At 36.4% G+C, this 17,089-nt stretch overlaps 1 non-coding gene across 1 annotated transcript; it reads left to right on the top strand.

Moving 5' to 3' along the window:
* Positions 1-8,591: 8,591 nt before the first annotated feature.
* Positions 8,592-8,733, top strand: LOC120539850. Its single transcript, XR_005635706.1, has one exon. It is a non-coding gene; the product is annotated as a U4 spliceosomal RNA (small nuclear RNA).
* The last annotated feature ends 8,356 nt before the right edge of the window (positions 8,734-17,089 follow it).

Genomic DNA, 17,089 nt, shown 5'->3' with positions numbered 1-17,089 from the left:
GGAAGGAGCTCATTTTATTAAGTTGCATTTTAGTCCCAATTTGCAGGAGTTCAGTTTTGTTGCAATTTAATTTTAAAGAGTTCTGCTCCATCCAGGTTTTAATTTCACTAAGGCAGGTTGTGAGCTGAGAAAGCTCTGATGAAGTTCCACTTTTAACATTGAAGTAGAGTTGAGTATCATCTGCATAAAGATGATAACCCAGTCCATAACTACGAATAATATGGCCAAGGGGAAGCATATAAATACAGAAAGTAGAGGACCGAGGACAGAGCCCTGAGGAACTCCTTGTGTGACTGGTGCTGAGCTGGATCTGCTGTTGCCAAGACTAACAAACTCTTGCCTATCAGTCAGATAGGACTTGAACCACTGGAGGGCAGTGCCAGAGATACCCAGCATGTTCTCCATTCTGGACAGTAGAATGTCATGTCTGACAGTGTCAAATGCTGCACTGAGGTCTAATAGAATTAATATGCTGGTTTGTCCAGAGTCTGCTGCCATAAGCAAATCATTGGTTACCCGTAGCAGAGCAGTTTCACAGCTGTGCCGTGCCCTGAAACCAGATTGAAAGGGTTCCATCAAATTATTAGAGATTAAGTAATTGGTGAGCTGGGAGGCTACAACACGCTCAAGAGCTTTTGACAAGAAAGGTAAGTAGGAAATAGGCATGAAATTGTCAGCATCAAGACCATACTTTTTTAACATTGGGGTTACAGAAGCGATTTTAAAAGTGAGCAGCACAGAGCCAGTGTCAAGGGATGAGTTTATTATTGTTGTAGCAGTCGGGATTATGGCATGAAGGCAGGATTTAAGTAGTGTGCTGGGGATGGGGTCCAGTACACAAGTAGTCAGCCTCATCTTACAAAGCAGGTTATTAACAAACGCAGATGTGACTGGTGAGAACTTAGAGAAGGAGCTGGATGGAGTGGGAAAACAGGGAGAGATATAAACAGATGATGTATTTATGTTAGTTGAATTATTTAGATCTTTAATTTTGTTACGGAAAAAGTGGAGGAATTCCTCACAGACTTCAGTAGAAGAGGTAGTTGGGCCAGATGTGGGTTGGAGTAGTTTATTAACTACAGAGAAGAAAACCCTTGGGTTATAATGGCCACTTTCTATTATTCTGCCATAATGGGTGTTCTTAGCAGCAGTTAGTGCTTCTCTGTAAGCTCTTTGGTGGTCAGAGAAAACCTGGATATGCACGGTGAGGCCAGTCTTATGTGACATTCTCTCAAGGCGTCGGCCAGCTGCTTTCATAGATCACAATTCTGAATTACCAAGGAGCTGAACATTTAAAGGAAACCTCCTTATATTTTAAAGTCCAATACCTTGTGATCACTTGGCAAAGGCACGGCAGATCAGAGCAGAGGTTTAGATGGAGGATTCTATAAGAGCGGGCAGGAGGACCAGCCGCTTCTTCAACATGGCACACATCTCTCCGTCCTTCTTCTTTAACTGCTGCCCCATAACATGACCAGACTCTTCTACTTCACTGTAACTGTTAAAAACATAAACACAATAGATACACGATGTTTACTCACGGAGTTCAAACATTAATAAAATGTCCCCTTACTACTTCTTCTGCCTCCTTTCTTGGTTCACCTGTAGATCAATTATTACCAAAGTTAACCATCACAAATAGATAAAGTTCTGCTTAGAGTAAAGTCTAACTAATTATATTATTTTTAATTATTGTGGTTTTTTGTTGGATTTTTAAAGAACCTTAACTTAACTGTCATTATATGTAGCATCATTTTTTTTTTACTTTTACATTACGCATACAGTAGACATTGTTACAATCTCTGTATATCTGAACATCTAATGTGATGTGCTCAGGTGTCATTACTTACATGAAAACATCTTCATTTTTCTCTCCTGCCTTAGTTTTGTTTTAAGTTAAAATTAAGTCTTGGCTTTTTCAAAATCCATCAACAAAGCACAGTAACTTAAGAAAATAAATGTTATTTTGCAAAACAGAACAACATCCCCGATTTGTGACTGCTGGTACTGATGTGCCTCGTTCTCTGTGTTTGCAAAATTAAAAAGCCATGTCATTTACTGGACAGAGTGAGCAGACATAGAGGTCAGTATTCAAGGCAGCAAAATATTACAGATCAAATAATAAATATGGGGAGGCTTTGCAGGAATTATGCAGTAGTCTTACCTCTAGAAATACTGTAATAAATCTAACATGAACTGCGCCATCCCAAACTGGGAATCTTAAAAGCAGAAGAAAAGAACATCAAATTGTGTCTCAGAATTCGGGTACACTGGCATCTGTTGAGCCACATCTGTTGATACCACTGGGCATCCTGTAGGGTCAAGAAAAAAATACAATAAAGGAGCATTGTTTTTCTAACTGCAGCAATAAGAAATAAGTTATTTCTAAGGAGCAAGCCTTCTCCATTATATTCAGTTAAATGTATGTGTGTGTACTTCTCCTAAACCAACAGCTTAATTGATAAGCTAATGACAAATGACAACAGCAGGTGCCACATCAGATGCACACCACACTTCTCTGATGGTTTTGGACATAAATTTTAAAATTGCCTGTTTTGTGCCATATAAGTTTTTTCTACCAAACAAAGTTAAAGAAATCCATTTCAAAATTATGAATAAATAGTAGCCAACTAACAGATTAATTTATAACTATGACATTAATATATCCCCGAAATGTAGTTTAGGTACAAATGAAGACAAATCACCTCTCGCATTTCTTACTTCTGTTCCTATTCCAAAATGTTTCATAAAGATGTATTTCTGTTACTGTCTTAAATGACAAAACAATATGTCACTCTTTAATTCTTGTTATTCTTCTGTATACAATTTTGAAGACTAAATGTTAGAAAATGCAGTAACTGTGGTTTCCTTGCTTCGTAAATTTCCTATTCATAAGTGTAAATTTCAGAATGTTAGACCCTCTGTTACATCTTTCTGTGTGGACATTAATATGCTAGAAATAGCTTTAAAAATGGAAAACACACTAAAATAATTAAAACGTGTAACATTCTGAGCTGCTTCATTAACAATTTGTAACGCCATTATCTACATCCCTCTTTCTTGTAATAACTGAGTTGTTGCTATTCTCCAATGTAATTTAGCCTTCATCGATATACAGTATTGATGTAATCTGATATCAATATAATAAAAAATACTGATGGCTTTGGAGGGCACACTTTACACTGGTCGAGTGTCAGACGTGCACTTCTAATTCTATTCCTTAATTCGACACCTTGATTACATTGTTTTGCTTAATAATTAGCACAACGTTCACTCTTTAAGATAAAAAAATGTGGACAAATGTTAAAAGAAACACACCACCAAATGCTAATAGGGTGTTACGAAATAAATGACATACATCCATTAATCCATTGACCCAAACACGGAAAATGCTGTGATTTTTACAATTAAACCACAAGATTACGAAGTATTGAAACTAAAAATGATGTACTTACAAAAAGCTGTACATATCCATTATAAAGTTCACAGACACATGTCGCATTTCATTTCACTCCCTCTTCATTCGACTGGAGTTATATTTTTCAGGCGACACATCTTTCAAGATGTTATAAAATTCAAAAGTTGCCATCTTTTCCAGGAAGTAGTCCACTTACAAAGGGAGATAAACGACAACACAAAAATAACTCACAAGTACAAGTCAAACCTGACGAATGACGTGTGTCGTAAAACATTAGACATGCGCAGAACAAATCGGTATCTTTGTGCGCATGCACGCGCAAATCAGATAGGCACTGCAGATCGGGTAGCCACAGTCTCCAATGGGCATGGCCTTAAATATGCTGCTCAGTCGTTGAATTCTAGGTGTCCGGTACTACCACCGAGCTGACATATTCTGTATGCGTAAAGTTAGACATTAAAAACAAATCAAAAGAACGCCAGTTAATTATACACAGGTTGCTATTGATGATGCTTAGACAAGCCACATTCTTTTTCCGAGTACCTGTATATGTTATATGTTCCATTAGCTTTTCACTTATTAGAAAATTTGTTAATTTAAGAAAAAGGCTTTTCACTATCGACAGAATCCTTACTTACCTATGCTAGAATATGTTTTAGACGATCAAGCCCCATTAGCTGAAATATATTGAGAAATAAAATCTCTTTTTAAATCGTTAAGAACTAATAATAATAATGCATTTTATTTATATAGCACCTTTGCATGCACAAGGCACTTTAAGTAACTAATCATTAAATTATTCTGTTCAGTTTTATGCAGTCGCTGTTATTCATCAAACAAATCAGTCTCCTAAACGATTTTCAAAAATTGATGCAATCACATATTTTTCAAGTTGATTTGGGTATTAGGTGTAGTACTGTAAAATAAAGTTTTATTTTTAGAAATAAAAGAAAACTTACAGTAAGATGGAGATAATACTAATTTTGTATACTTGCACTTTATTTATATTTGAAATATTTTCTCTTATATTTTCTAATTTCAAAGTTTTTGATCAGATCCTCAAAACTAATCTTACCTTCTATACTTAATGGAGATAAGGCATCCAACCTCTTATTAGTATTTTATTATTACAATATATTTTTTATTATTTTTAATTTAATATGGGAACCCCTTTTTGAGGAACCTGGTTCAGCTGCACCCTTTGCAGTCCATGGTAAATCCAGCAATGGAAAATTTCTGCGGTCTCCATTTCCCTTGATGTCTAAGCACATGCTTATTTTGTTTAATGGTTAATCCAGCTGGTGTTTCAAACAGGAAAAAAAATCCAGTAAAATTTTAATTTATGGTTTGTGTAGCTTTTTTCCTAGCCATATGTTGCATTTCATGTTAAGCTGTAATTATAGAAAATTGCACTTACCTTAGAGTTTTAAATTAACATCATTTCTTTTTGAGAGTTAGGACTTTTGTGACTGCCAACTGTAAAATGACATCTAATCTGAATATGAAGAAACATCCCCACTTATTCAGACTTCTCCGAGTTCAATTAAATTCTTACTTGCATGTACTAATCAACCTGCAATATATTGCCACTCTCCAGTGCCATGATTGGTTGAAACATCTGTTTCCTTGCCTGAAAAAACAAGATGGATCCTGCTGCAGACCTGTGCAGCTCTGCAATTCAGTAGTTCCACTATTCAGCCAATTCGATTGCAGGTTTTTGTTACTTAAGTTGGTTTACTTGACTTGAGTAAGATAATCCTACCCAAAACCTAACCTTAATCATAGTGTAACTAGTTGTTATTACAGACATATAATATAAAGTGACAGCCTCCTGAATAGAGTAAAGCTCAGAGGTCCACAGCCAGAGTCTACTGGAAAAAATAGTATATTCATATAAGAAAATGACCTTTGTGGATTTTGTTTGTGCATTATTCATATATTAAAACTACAAAACCAAAGGTTAGTATGCTAAAACTGAAAATTAAAATGAAAATAGTTATGAGTGGCATAGCATATTTTTTGGATCAGTACTCAGAATAAACTAGAGCTCACCATTGTGATGCCTGTAGTTTAATTTTAATCTGGATTGTTTTTTTATTTGGTGCAAACGAGTAGCATGATAACCCCGGGTTCAGTTGAAATTCCAGGCCAGTCCATTTTACAACCTTGGTGGGTCTTGTAGTTGTTAATCAGTTTTCATTTCATTTTTAATCCACTGGCCATACCGCTCTGCATCACTTTCTGTGCATCAGCTTTATGTTTCCCATTACTTGGTGCACTTCTCAAGTGTCTGTTTCTCATTACCATTGCTTTGTGAACTATTTTTGTTTTCTGACAACAATTTTGTATTTTACTGACATTTCCCAGCATGCCACCGAAGTGCTTTTTATCTGATTTTATGATGGATTTGAATTGGCTCACCTAAGTTCTCACCTGACAGGTTTTTTTCTCTTTTTGTATTGTCTTTTTTATATTCTTTTTTTTCAGACTAATTAAATATTACTCTTTTAGGAATCCTTTTATCCTTATTTTTTGTGGAAAAGTTTAGGATTTAAAAACAATGCAAAGACAATAACAAAATGGCTAAACCACTCTTAATCATTTCCTATATTTATATATTTTTTTGAGTTCAGTTCTTCTTGTTTTGGAATGTTTCTTTGTGTGGAAGACACGTTCTGCTAGCATAAGTTATTTTTATTTCTCAGCAGAGATGTGTTTTCCATACGTTTTCTTTCACACATCTAATTGTCTACCATATTTGTTTTGCATATTTTACATTTTACAAAATAAAAATTATTGGGAAAATTGGTACGAATTAACTGGATTCACAAGACAAAATAATAAGGATGGAGTGCTTATCAAGACAAATGATAACAAATTATGAAATAAACCCAAGATAAACCCAATGAAGTATATAAGTTAAGTCTATATAATGCCCTATATAAGAACAAATTTAGAATGATTATAGGAAAAGTCAATAAAGATGTAAAATGTCTTAGAGAAAAATGCTATGAAAGCATGTCATGCTTTAAGAGGTTTTATTTTTTTAAAACGGTACCTTTAAAATACAGCCTGGATATTACAAATTTTGTAAAATATTTGATCTTTTTTTTTATACAGAACAGAGTTAAAAAAAAAATATGATATAATGCAAGCCAATGGCGACCAATGTTGTATAATGGTAAACAATGCGAAAACATCTGTGGGAAAAAAAAATCAAATCTCACATAATATGCAAAATAAATGCAATTTTTTGCTAAAATATTCTTAAATAGGCACTTCCGGAAAAACCAATGCACATTATAAACAAGAAATGAAAATCTTATGGGATAGAGTTTTTAAATTGAAGATCTGTATGTACTCCTCATTCCTTGTGTTTTCTGTTTATGATGTGCACTGTGTGTTGTACAGCATTGGTAAACATTGGACTGTGTCATATTTTTTTTCCTTTCTGCATAAAAACATGAGATTAGAAATGATCTTGGCCAAGTATCCAACAAATATATTTTGTTAGTGATATTTCTTTAAAGTTATTTAATGTGACAGTTTGCTAAGAAAATGAAAAATTCATACCAAGATACCAGTTTGTCCTTTTTTTGAGAGAAAAGGACAAACTGGATCTAATGAGGAGAGAACGGGAAGGTCCAGATGCCCAACTACATGAGAGAATAAGGATATCATATTCAGTAGTATGTGAAGCAAATGCGTTACAAGTCCTCAGTTGGCTTCTTTCTTAAATACACAGCAAATACTAGTGTTGTCTGCAACAGTAAAAAGAGGGTTCAGGGATGCTGCCCTTTGAGGCTGAGTTTCAAAGAAAAGGCCATATCTGAAACTAAAAACCAAAGGTTAATATGGGCGAAAGTTCGGAATCACCCAGAAATCCACAATCCAATCAGTGCATGTGTTATTCTGCCCATTTTAACCTATCCTTGTCACTGCTGCAGATGAACATTTTTGAAAACAAAGTTAAGTTTTACTCAATATGTCACTGGAGGTTTATTTCGGGGATTTTTCTGTATGTAAATCTTTTGAAAAACGTCTTCCTGCTTTGCTTTGTCCATCTTTGACTTTATTATTTTTAGGAAGTAACTGCCTCTTTATCTGTTCCTTTCTCTTCATATTTTTATTGTTTGCTTTATGTCACTATTAGTACATCACTTATCTACCTATTTTCCAATCGTGATCTTTCCATTACAGTATCTCCGTAAAATAAACAGCCATCGTTCGGACAAAAAATAAAAAATAAACACGCGATGATGTGCCAGTTCTCCCACAGGGGACGCTCACACACACTAGGCTCATTTACAACCATCAACACGACAGATATTATTCACAAGTGCTAATTAATACTGTTGATAATCAATTGTATTACAAATTAATAAACGTTTCAAGAAGAAAACATATACAAACAACTGTACTTTCTTTAAAATTGTGCAGCCATAAGCTATCTCCAGGAAATCATTCGATTAGTCACATGCTAAGTTGCTCGGTTAATTTTGGAATTCATTAATGCTTCTCTGGTACTTATTCCGTTTTATTCCCTCGCAATATTCAGTGTCTCCGATTCTTTTTAATTGTCGTGTTCGCTGCCTATCTGGGCCATTAATGCACAAGTAGCAAATCAGTGTTTTTACTCAACGAAGTGAAAAGTCAAGCAAAATGACACCTTTTATTGGCTAACTAAAAATATAACAATATGCAAGCTTTCGAGGCAAGATGGGGCCTGAGTTGCCTCGAAAGCTTGCATATTGTAATCTTTTTAGTTATCCAATAAAAGGTGTCATTTTGCTTGACTTTTCACTGCATTCATAATGGCTAACATGGTATAACACCCTAGTACTATATTCAAGGAAACGAAAGTCCCATTTCCTGCAACTACCTCTCGCTGCAGCACAAAGAGAGAACGAAGAAGTGTGTCGTGGGCGTGGCTGTCGGATTCAAATTAATCTTTCCCAGAATGCACCAATACATACTTAATTTAGTATATATTTGTTTCAACGAAAGCTGTGCGGCAATAAGTTAGAATTTTAATTGATAGTACACAGCTTAGTTTTATGTGTTAAAGTTCTCACTACCATCTGGCTTATTATGTCAATAATGTAGAAATGAACACCACAATTATAAAGCGTGTTTCTTGGCACTAGGGTTGTGCCGTTTTCAGTTTATCGTCAGCTTTGCGCAGAGGCAATATCGTAGCCAATGAGGTTTATCCGAGGCGCGATTTTTGCTAGTTGAAAACTTTACCCAATACCCCGCCACAGACGACTTGAAATATAGTCGGCTATGGCAATTTTTGCAAGTCTCTCAGGAGACTTAACAACCGTTGTCTAAAGAAAGAAATAGCAACAGCACATTCTCTTGCGGTTAAACGTAGAATTGCAGTAGTATTTTCTAATTTTAATATAGCTCGTTGACTGTGCTATTTTTTCAAACTGAAGTATTCCGTTGTTTTCTTTCGTTCTTTAATGTTACTTTATTCGTATTGTTTATTTTGTTATTTATCTAATTAACTTACTACCGTCGGTCCTGATCACCAATAATTAAATTTACTTTTATTTATTTTGTCATGCAAAATACTGCTAATCCACTAAGACCAAACAAGTTTGATAAAAGGAAAGATGTAGGAGAATTAAATCCACTAAGAAAAATAAACTAAAGAAATGAAACATTAGAAGGGATCATTACTAAACATGGCAGGATCTAATCAGTAATATTTTGAAATGATTTTATAAAGCACAGAGAATTTGTTGATTTAGGTATTTTTAAAAGCCTTAAATTTTACACCGTTTGGCTTGCTCTCTCTCTCAAGGGTGGGGATCGATCTGTTCTTAGCATAATTCTTTTTTTTGTAAAAACTTGATTGCTATGTATTGATTGTAATAAAATTAATAAATAAAAAAAAAAAAAGAAGGGATCATTACTATGGAGGACTATTTCGGACAAAATTAAAAAAATAAATGCGCAAATAAATAAAAGTATTGTGAAATGTGAGCATAAATAAATGTATCATGAAATGAAGCCTTAATAAATAAATGTATCATGAAATGAGAGCATAAATAAATAAATGTGTCACGAAATATGTTTTTCGTTGCTTATTTATTTATTTCATTTTGTCCGTAACATTCCTGCAAACCGTCATGAAATACGACTTGAAATAAAACTGTCACTTTCACTCGTCAAAGTTGAGAGGGTGGGCTCTAACACGCCCTCTAGTTACTGATTGGTGAATTGATAGCACAAGAATTAATTAGAAAAATGCTTACTACTGCCGATGAAATGGATTCTGCCGAAGATATTACATGTTTCAGAGAGAGAACTGAAGATTTATCGGAAGAAATTACAATGTTGGCGGCCCTTTTAGACTCCGATATAGATGAAACTATTTTTCAAATTATCGCAGAACAGGTGGAAGGGACTCTACTACACTCCAGTTCAGGTGATGCAGTACCCTGCTCTGGACGTCCATCCTTTGACATTGCAGCTGAGTCAATAGAACACCTTCTGTTATGCGGTTTAAAAGTACGATAGATTGCAGATCTATATGGTGTATCGGAGAAGACGATCACAAGGCGAATGAGCCAGTTTGATTTACGGTAAGCTGCAACGGCTGTACTGTATTAGGTTAGGTACTTTGACATGGAATGTCCAAAGCAGCTCCAACTAATATTTTGAACTGAACAACTTTGCCACTGATCAGAACTGTAGAGTTGTTTGAAAAAGTAGCTGCGAATATGCACCTGACTTTATCCTCGTAAAACAAGGGTCAAATACTCGGTTCAGTTCAGAGAGTTTTCAGACATCTACGAGAACTCTATACACATGAGAAATATAAGCTTCATACTGGGAGATATTTACATTAACCCTTGCAAGTGGCAACTCCCATTGGAAGAATTCAGAGGGAACTTTGTTACCTAAATGTACTGCTATGACATAATATTGACAGAGTATTTGAGTAGAAATCTGAAACTTTTGTGTTTTTCCCTAAACTCTAACCAGAGGAGTCACATTAACACAATGGAGTGAGAAGGTGTAGTAAAAGTGTTGTTACCTTCAAAATTTCCACAGAATATGATAAGGAAGGGCATATCCACAAGTACATTCCAATTGCTGAGTACATTGGTACTCGTTTTTTTCTTGTTAAAACTAAACGGGGTAGTGTGGGAAGGTGGATTGTTCTGGTGCTTCTCTTTCTCTTTTGTGGTCCTTGTACATTTATACAACAAGCTGTAAAATATATCTTTATTCTTTCCTCACAGCGTATCTGCATAAATGTTGCACTTCGTATCCATCCATCCATTATCCAACCCGCTATATCCTAACTACAGGGTCACGTATCTCATCAACAATTCATTTTGACAATTAATAAAAATTAACAAACTCTCTGTCTGTCTCTCTTCCCTTATTTCGTTTTGTTATGGCTCCTTCTAATGATCTCTTCTTCCTCAAAACTAGTTCAAAACCTTTTATTTTTTTGTTTTTGGCTATTAATAAAACTTGATTTGCAGAAAGTGTTACTTTTGATTTAATAATAAGTGGTCTGCTAGCAATTATGTTAATTTAGTGAAATTGTTATTATAACATGGTAGTTTAGTGGTCAGCATATCCATCTCAGGGCTCCAGGAGACTGAGTTCATATCACAAATCGTATTACTCCTGTACCTACTGTACAGGATGGTTTTTCAGTGCGCTCCTGTTCCCCTCCTAAATCCCAGATTGTGAGGTTAAAAATTGAGCTCACCTTATTTCCTGCCTTGCATTAAGTACCACTAGGATAGGCTGTAAATTCTCATGATAATGAAAATGGGAAAAGTGAGCACACACAAATGATGGATAAATGGAAACAAGGAAGTACATCTCATAATTTTATTAAAACAAATATTTACAAAATGTTTGCCCAGTCAGATATAACCTAAAACAATAAAAAAAAAAACTCTTCAGTATTGAGTGAAGATTAAATTATTGCTCAGTAATTCAATTTTCAAAATAAGAAAGTAATTTTGTTTAGTCAATGTTGTTTCTTTCCCCAATAGTTGTCATCTGATTGGACTTGTATATTATCCCTGCTTTTGCTACCATTAGCACAACTACAGAATACAAAGTTTTCCAATGTTCATTTGCCAAAAATGGTATCATAATGTAATGCAATGTTTTGTTAACTGCCATTAGCAGGCATTGGAATGTTCTACATGAATTATAAGCATGACTGTATAATCAATGTATGCTGAGGTCAAATATTTAAATGTAGCCTTGATCTTCAAAAGGTCTTTGATAATATTTCACACAAATTTACATGGTTTATATTTAAGAAAATGAAAATTCTTCCAAGATTTACAAAATTGATACTTTATATAATTCAGAGAGATGAGGTTAAATAATAGTTAACACCTACTTAAGTATGCTAATAGAAACGGGCGTAAGACAGAGATGGCCTTTATCTATGCTCTTGTATGTATGTGTGAAAGAACCTATTACAAACAAGTTCCACAAAAATCAGTGGATTAATCAAATACATACACCAGGGAGTGGAGGAAAACCCATCAAATTCTCTTTAGGGGTGTCACAAGTAAGTGAAAAAGCGAGTTAATTCAATTAAAAAAAAAGCTTCATTACAAATTACCTCCTTGAATAAGAGTGAAATTCAGACAAGAAAAAAAGCACAGATTAGGTTGCAAACAGAAAGCGTCTTTAAATGTCAATATCTAGGTTACATTCAAGTTTTACCTGATGCTACAAGGTGAGCTATGGCTAAATACAGGCTGTGGACATTTGTGGCTTGCCACTTAACATTGGATGTCTGCAGGCTCTAGATCAGGAGACTCCAACACATCGCTCGTGCGCTACCGGTAGCTCGCAACCCCTTTCCAAGTAGCTCGCCAAAGGGTTAATGAATCCTACATACACCTCTCCTGTTGTCTCCGTGCAGTGCCAGTCATCTCACTAACTAAAAAACACATCACACATGCAACTGGACATTTGAATAATTTTGTGAAGTGAAACAGTGACATGTAACAAAATGACAAATGAATAAGTAATATCAGTGTATTTGTAATTGAATTGTTTTGTTTTGAGAGCATTCATGTTTTAATTCAATGGGATGAGATATACTAGAAAAAGAAAACAGACATACAAAATGTACTTCCATGTGAACTAAATATTTTTTGTGATGTTTTAATGCAAAATGTGAGTTGTGGACACCAACATTTTGTAAATGTCCAGGCAAAACAAAGCTTATTCAGTTTGTTTGGGTTGAAATAAGCTATGAGAATAAATGTTAGAAAACAGGAGTAGCTCTCAAACATTTTCATTTTGTAAAAGTAGCTCTCAGGGGATAAAAGGTTTGAGACCCCTGCTTTAGATATTTCCTGCTGTGCTTTAGTCTCCTAGTTTAAATGATATACCAAACAAACAAACCCAGAGCTCTTTCCATATGTCAATGAATGCATACTTGCCTAATGATGAGGGGAAATATATAGCCCCTGTCTAGCTGTCAAACTTTATTTAAAAAATACTCCATCTACTCTTTATTTTCTACTACAATTGTATTTTTTATCTGGTCATGTAATTGAACAAAAGACACTTGTGAATATTTACAGAAGTACTCTGAAATCCCCTATAGCATGTGCAGCTTAATTATATGACTTCTGTAATCTCAAGAAATGCCAGAGGATGACCTTTCTTACAGCACTTTCATTGGGGGTATTTTCCTTTACAGCTGTGTGTAAAAGTGTAGCACACATGCGTAGTAATGCTGTATAATTCTTTAACAAAAATATGTAAACACACCCATCTACTGACAGCTTGGACAACTGATTACATTGAAGGCTTCAATTTGCATAATAATTCATCTGGAATCTTTCTAATTACTCAATGTCTAACTGTAGGGTTATATGAGAGCATGAGAGTAATGGTTAAAAAGAATATTGCTAAAATTAAAAACTAGTTGTAGAGAAATAGTCCAAAATGAACAAAAGATAACCCAAAGTGATTATTTCAATTTTTGTAGTAAAAGAATGCTTAAGGAGGCGGAGTAATAGAAACAGCAAAGGTTAGCTAGAATAAACAGACAGTCAAACAGCAAATGATTTGAACTTGCATTTACCCGATAATCTCCCAAATGTAACAGGGACTGCAAACGAGGTGCTTTGTAATTTTGAAATTATGGAGGGAGAAGTACTAGTCAGGTCAGGTTGGTGAGGATGCACTGGAACAGTGTGTTGCTGCACCCACCACATGACAAAACAGCCTGACTGATAAAGGCAGTCACGTGGTCCAGTCCCACCCTCCAGAAATGACCATTTATCTGCCGCAGTTAAGTGTTATGTGGGTGTCCCCTTCGCCTGGTCCAGCCACTTGGGAGCTCAACAAAGAGGATCCTGCAAGCCGGATCACCCTCAGGGAATTGCACCAAATGGCCGTAGTGCCGTGACTGACACTCCCTTACAATGCAGGTAATATGCCTCATTTGGGACTCCGCGAGCAACCTCCAATTCGACACAAAGTCAAACCAGTGGTACCCAAGGATTCCCCAAAGAGACACAGTACTGAAGGAGTTCAGTCTTCATTTCAGGTTACTGGATAGTGTCCAGTATAGCAAGACAGGAAGCACCAGGACTCTAAAGACTTGGATCTTCGTCCTTTTGTATACAGTAGATATCGGGAGCGCCACACACCCCTTTCCAGTGACCTCAATACCCCCCATGCTCTCCCAATCCGTCTACTGACTTCATAGGAAGTCACCAGCGACATGAATGTCACTGCCGAAGTAGACATACACACATCGGATGGCCGTGCCTAAGAGGTCATTAAAGGCCCGGATCTTGGTTTTTATCCAGGATAGTCGTAATCCCAGACACTCGGACTCCTTGCTCAGTCTCTCGAGCACCCCCAATCAGAGCCTCCATTGACTCCACAAAGATCAAAGCATCATCAGCAAAATCAAGATCAGTGAATCTTTCTTTGCCAACAGATGCCCTGCAGCCCCTGGACACCATGACCCTGCCTAACTCCCAGTCCATGCAAGAATCGAACACAGTAGGAGCAAGAACACACTCCTGATGAACCCCAGAATCAACTGGGTAAAGCACAGAGGTTCTGCCTCCACTCTGCACAGCACTCACAGTACCAGTGTACAGGCCGGCTATGATATTCAACAACCTTGAGGGGAAGTTCTGCTTAGGTTAAATAGGCTGAAATCCAAGGGACCTTCAAATCTCAATTTGATGTTATTCTGGACTATTAGATTAACCGGGTGGACAAGGTTGTTGGGCTGATTGGCTTGTTCTCACCAGAACAAATCTGATATTCTGTAAAACTTACTTAACTGTATCCAATACAAGTAAAAGCCAGGAGACGTGTGATGTACATGTAATGCCAGTTAACCTCTATGAGATGCTGTTAGAATGAAGCAAGTTAACTAAAGAAGGTAAAAAAGCAAGCAAAACGACATATCTAGAAATTAAGGAATTATGTAAGTGCCAATCTAAAAAACCTAACAGCTACATTGTTTTCACATTATAATGATTTCTTGTTTATATGTCACTAGAAATAATTGGCAATGTTCCAAATTTATTTAATGTATTAAACACATGTAACCACATCCCATGATCAGTTGTTTCTGAATATGACTCACTGTTATACAAATATTTAAAAAAATGTGGCAGCTGAATCTACGTATAAAGGCTTCTAGTAAAAAAAAAGCGAAACCTGTTTGTAACAATTGGACACATTGTTTGATATAACACAATATTGTACATGTATTGCAATTCCTAAATCTTATCTTCATCATAATTACATTTTGATTGTTAAATTACTATATTGCTGTTACAGTACCTCAACAGCTTACCCTGTTAAGCACACGAGGAACACTCAAATGCGGCGGTTTATTTCACACCACCACCGACTCTGGAAGTACGCGTTAAAAAATACATTGTACCACCCTCCACCCTCTATCTGGTCTTCCACTTTTCCAAAAGGCGATCCCTGTTTAAACGAGCCACTTCTATTAATAAACACGACATCGCCTAATTCAGTTAATGCTGTAACATCCTGCCCAGGGCGACACCCAAAGGTCAGTTGAGCCCTGCAGGGAGAACGGAGGGCTGAGACGGCGCGGTGACTGTGGAAGGAAGAAAGGGGGCGGTACACTGAACGAAGGAGTTGAAAGCGAAGGCGGGGATTTCTGAATTTGTTTTTTTTTTCTGGATGGGAGGAAGGCGGTGAAGGGAGAGCAAGGGGGAGGGATGTGCTCAGTGTGACGTGGATTCTGAGGCACGAACCGAAGTTTTTTTTCGTTACGGCGTTTCTCATGGCCATAACAATGAGACGTATATAGATCATTGTGAATACTTTTGTTTACATCTGTATATTATTTTCAGACTGTTTGAAGTGAATTGCATTCACTTCTTTGTCCTCCTGTGGCTTCCTTTTCGAACCTTACGGAGAGGTCGCGCAATAATTTGTATGTATGTCGACGTGCGCATTCACACGCTTCCCTATCCACTAATTTGTACAACAGTAACCCTCTCGTTGACTGAAAGCGTCATTGAATGTTTTCTATCCGTTTTTGTCCCCCATTGCCGATTTTTTTACATTTGTGCGTGGCCGTTCGGTGCCAATTTCTTGTACAAATCTAATCATATTTCAGGTTACGCGAACAAACTTGGTTGGAAAGCTGACATGTACTCTGGTTAGGGGTTTGAGGTTGCCCATCGTAGAGCGATGATTCCACATCCTAGCTCCTAAACAAGCAAACACACACACACACACTGACTGCGCCCCTAACACTTCATTTTAATGAATAGCTAGCAAGTAAGAGTAGCACATGCAAATACGATAAAAAGTGATCAGGAATGAGAACAATCCCTTATTTCCACGGCGTGAAACAACTATGAGTTTGCTTTGCCGAGTAAGTTTTGTGCCATACATTTAGTAACAGCATCATTACACATGCAATACAGTAACCTGGATACAAATTCCATGACTGCACACTGTGAGGAGTTTGCACGTTCTCCCAGTGTGTATGTGGATTTTCCTTCCGGTACTTGGGAGTACCCAGATTTTTAACCCCACTTCTCTTTGTCTTGATATATGTAAGCTGCGTCCAATCATTTATCACCAAACGTTCATGTTGTTTGGGTTCTACTTTTCAGTAGTAGCTGTTATTGCGCAACATTTCTGACAGTGTCTCATATTGTGTATGTTAAGGTTTGCTTTTGTAAGCCGACTTGGATAAAACAGTATTCTAAATAATAATCCATCCATCCATTTTAATAATAATAATAATAATAATAATAATAATAATAATAATAATTCCGACAAGCGGCAGTTGACTCGGGGATAATCGACAGGTAAGACTGCTTGGATAGCACAGGGGTACAAATACAGCACAAATTCATAAGTCAACATGTCTCATCTATTGCGCATTTGGGAGTTCGAGCTCCCCGAACTGCTCGTGAGTACCAGGACCTTACAGACGATTTACTTTGTTATTTGTAGGGTATTCTTTAATTCTGATATATTCGTCTTAGCTTCACTGAATGGTATGCACGCTCCACGTCCTCCCACATCCCAAAGTAATACACATTAACTGTAGATGTGTGCCTATCGTGCCCGTAGAATAAGCTCGTACAGAAATTTACTGTTAGGAAAATTGTAACAAAGTTTTTGCTT

The sequence above is a fragment of the Polypterus senegalus genome, chromosome 11 (assembly GCF_016835505.1).
Source record: "Polypterus senegalus isolate Bchr_013 chromosome 11, ASM1683550v1, whole genome shotgun sequence".
NCBI classification, from domain to species: domain Eukaryota; kingdom Metazoa; phylum Chordata; class Cladistia; order Polypteriformes; family Polypteridae; genus Polypterus; species Polypterus senegalus.
Note: the sequence above shows the minus strand (reverse complement) of the source record. Positions and strands in the feature narration are given on the sequence as shown.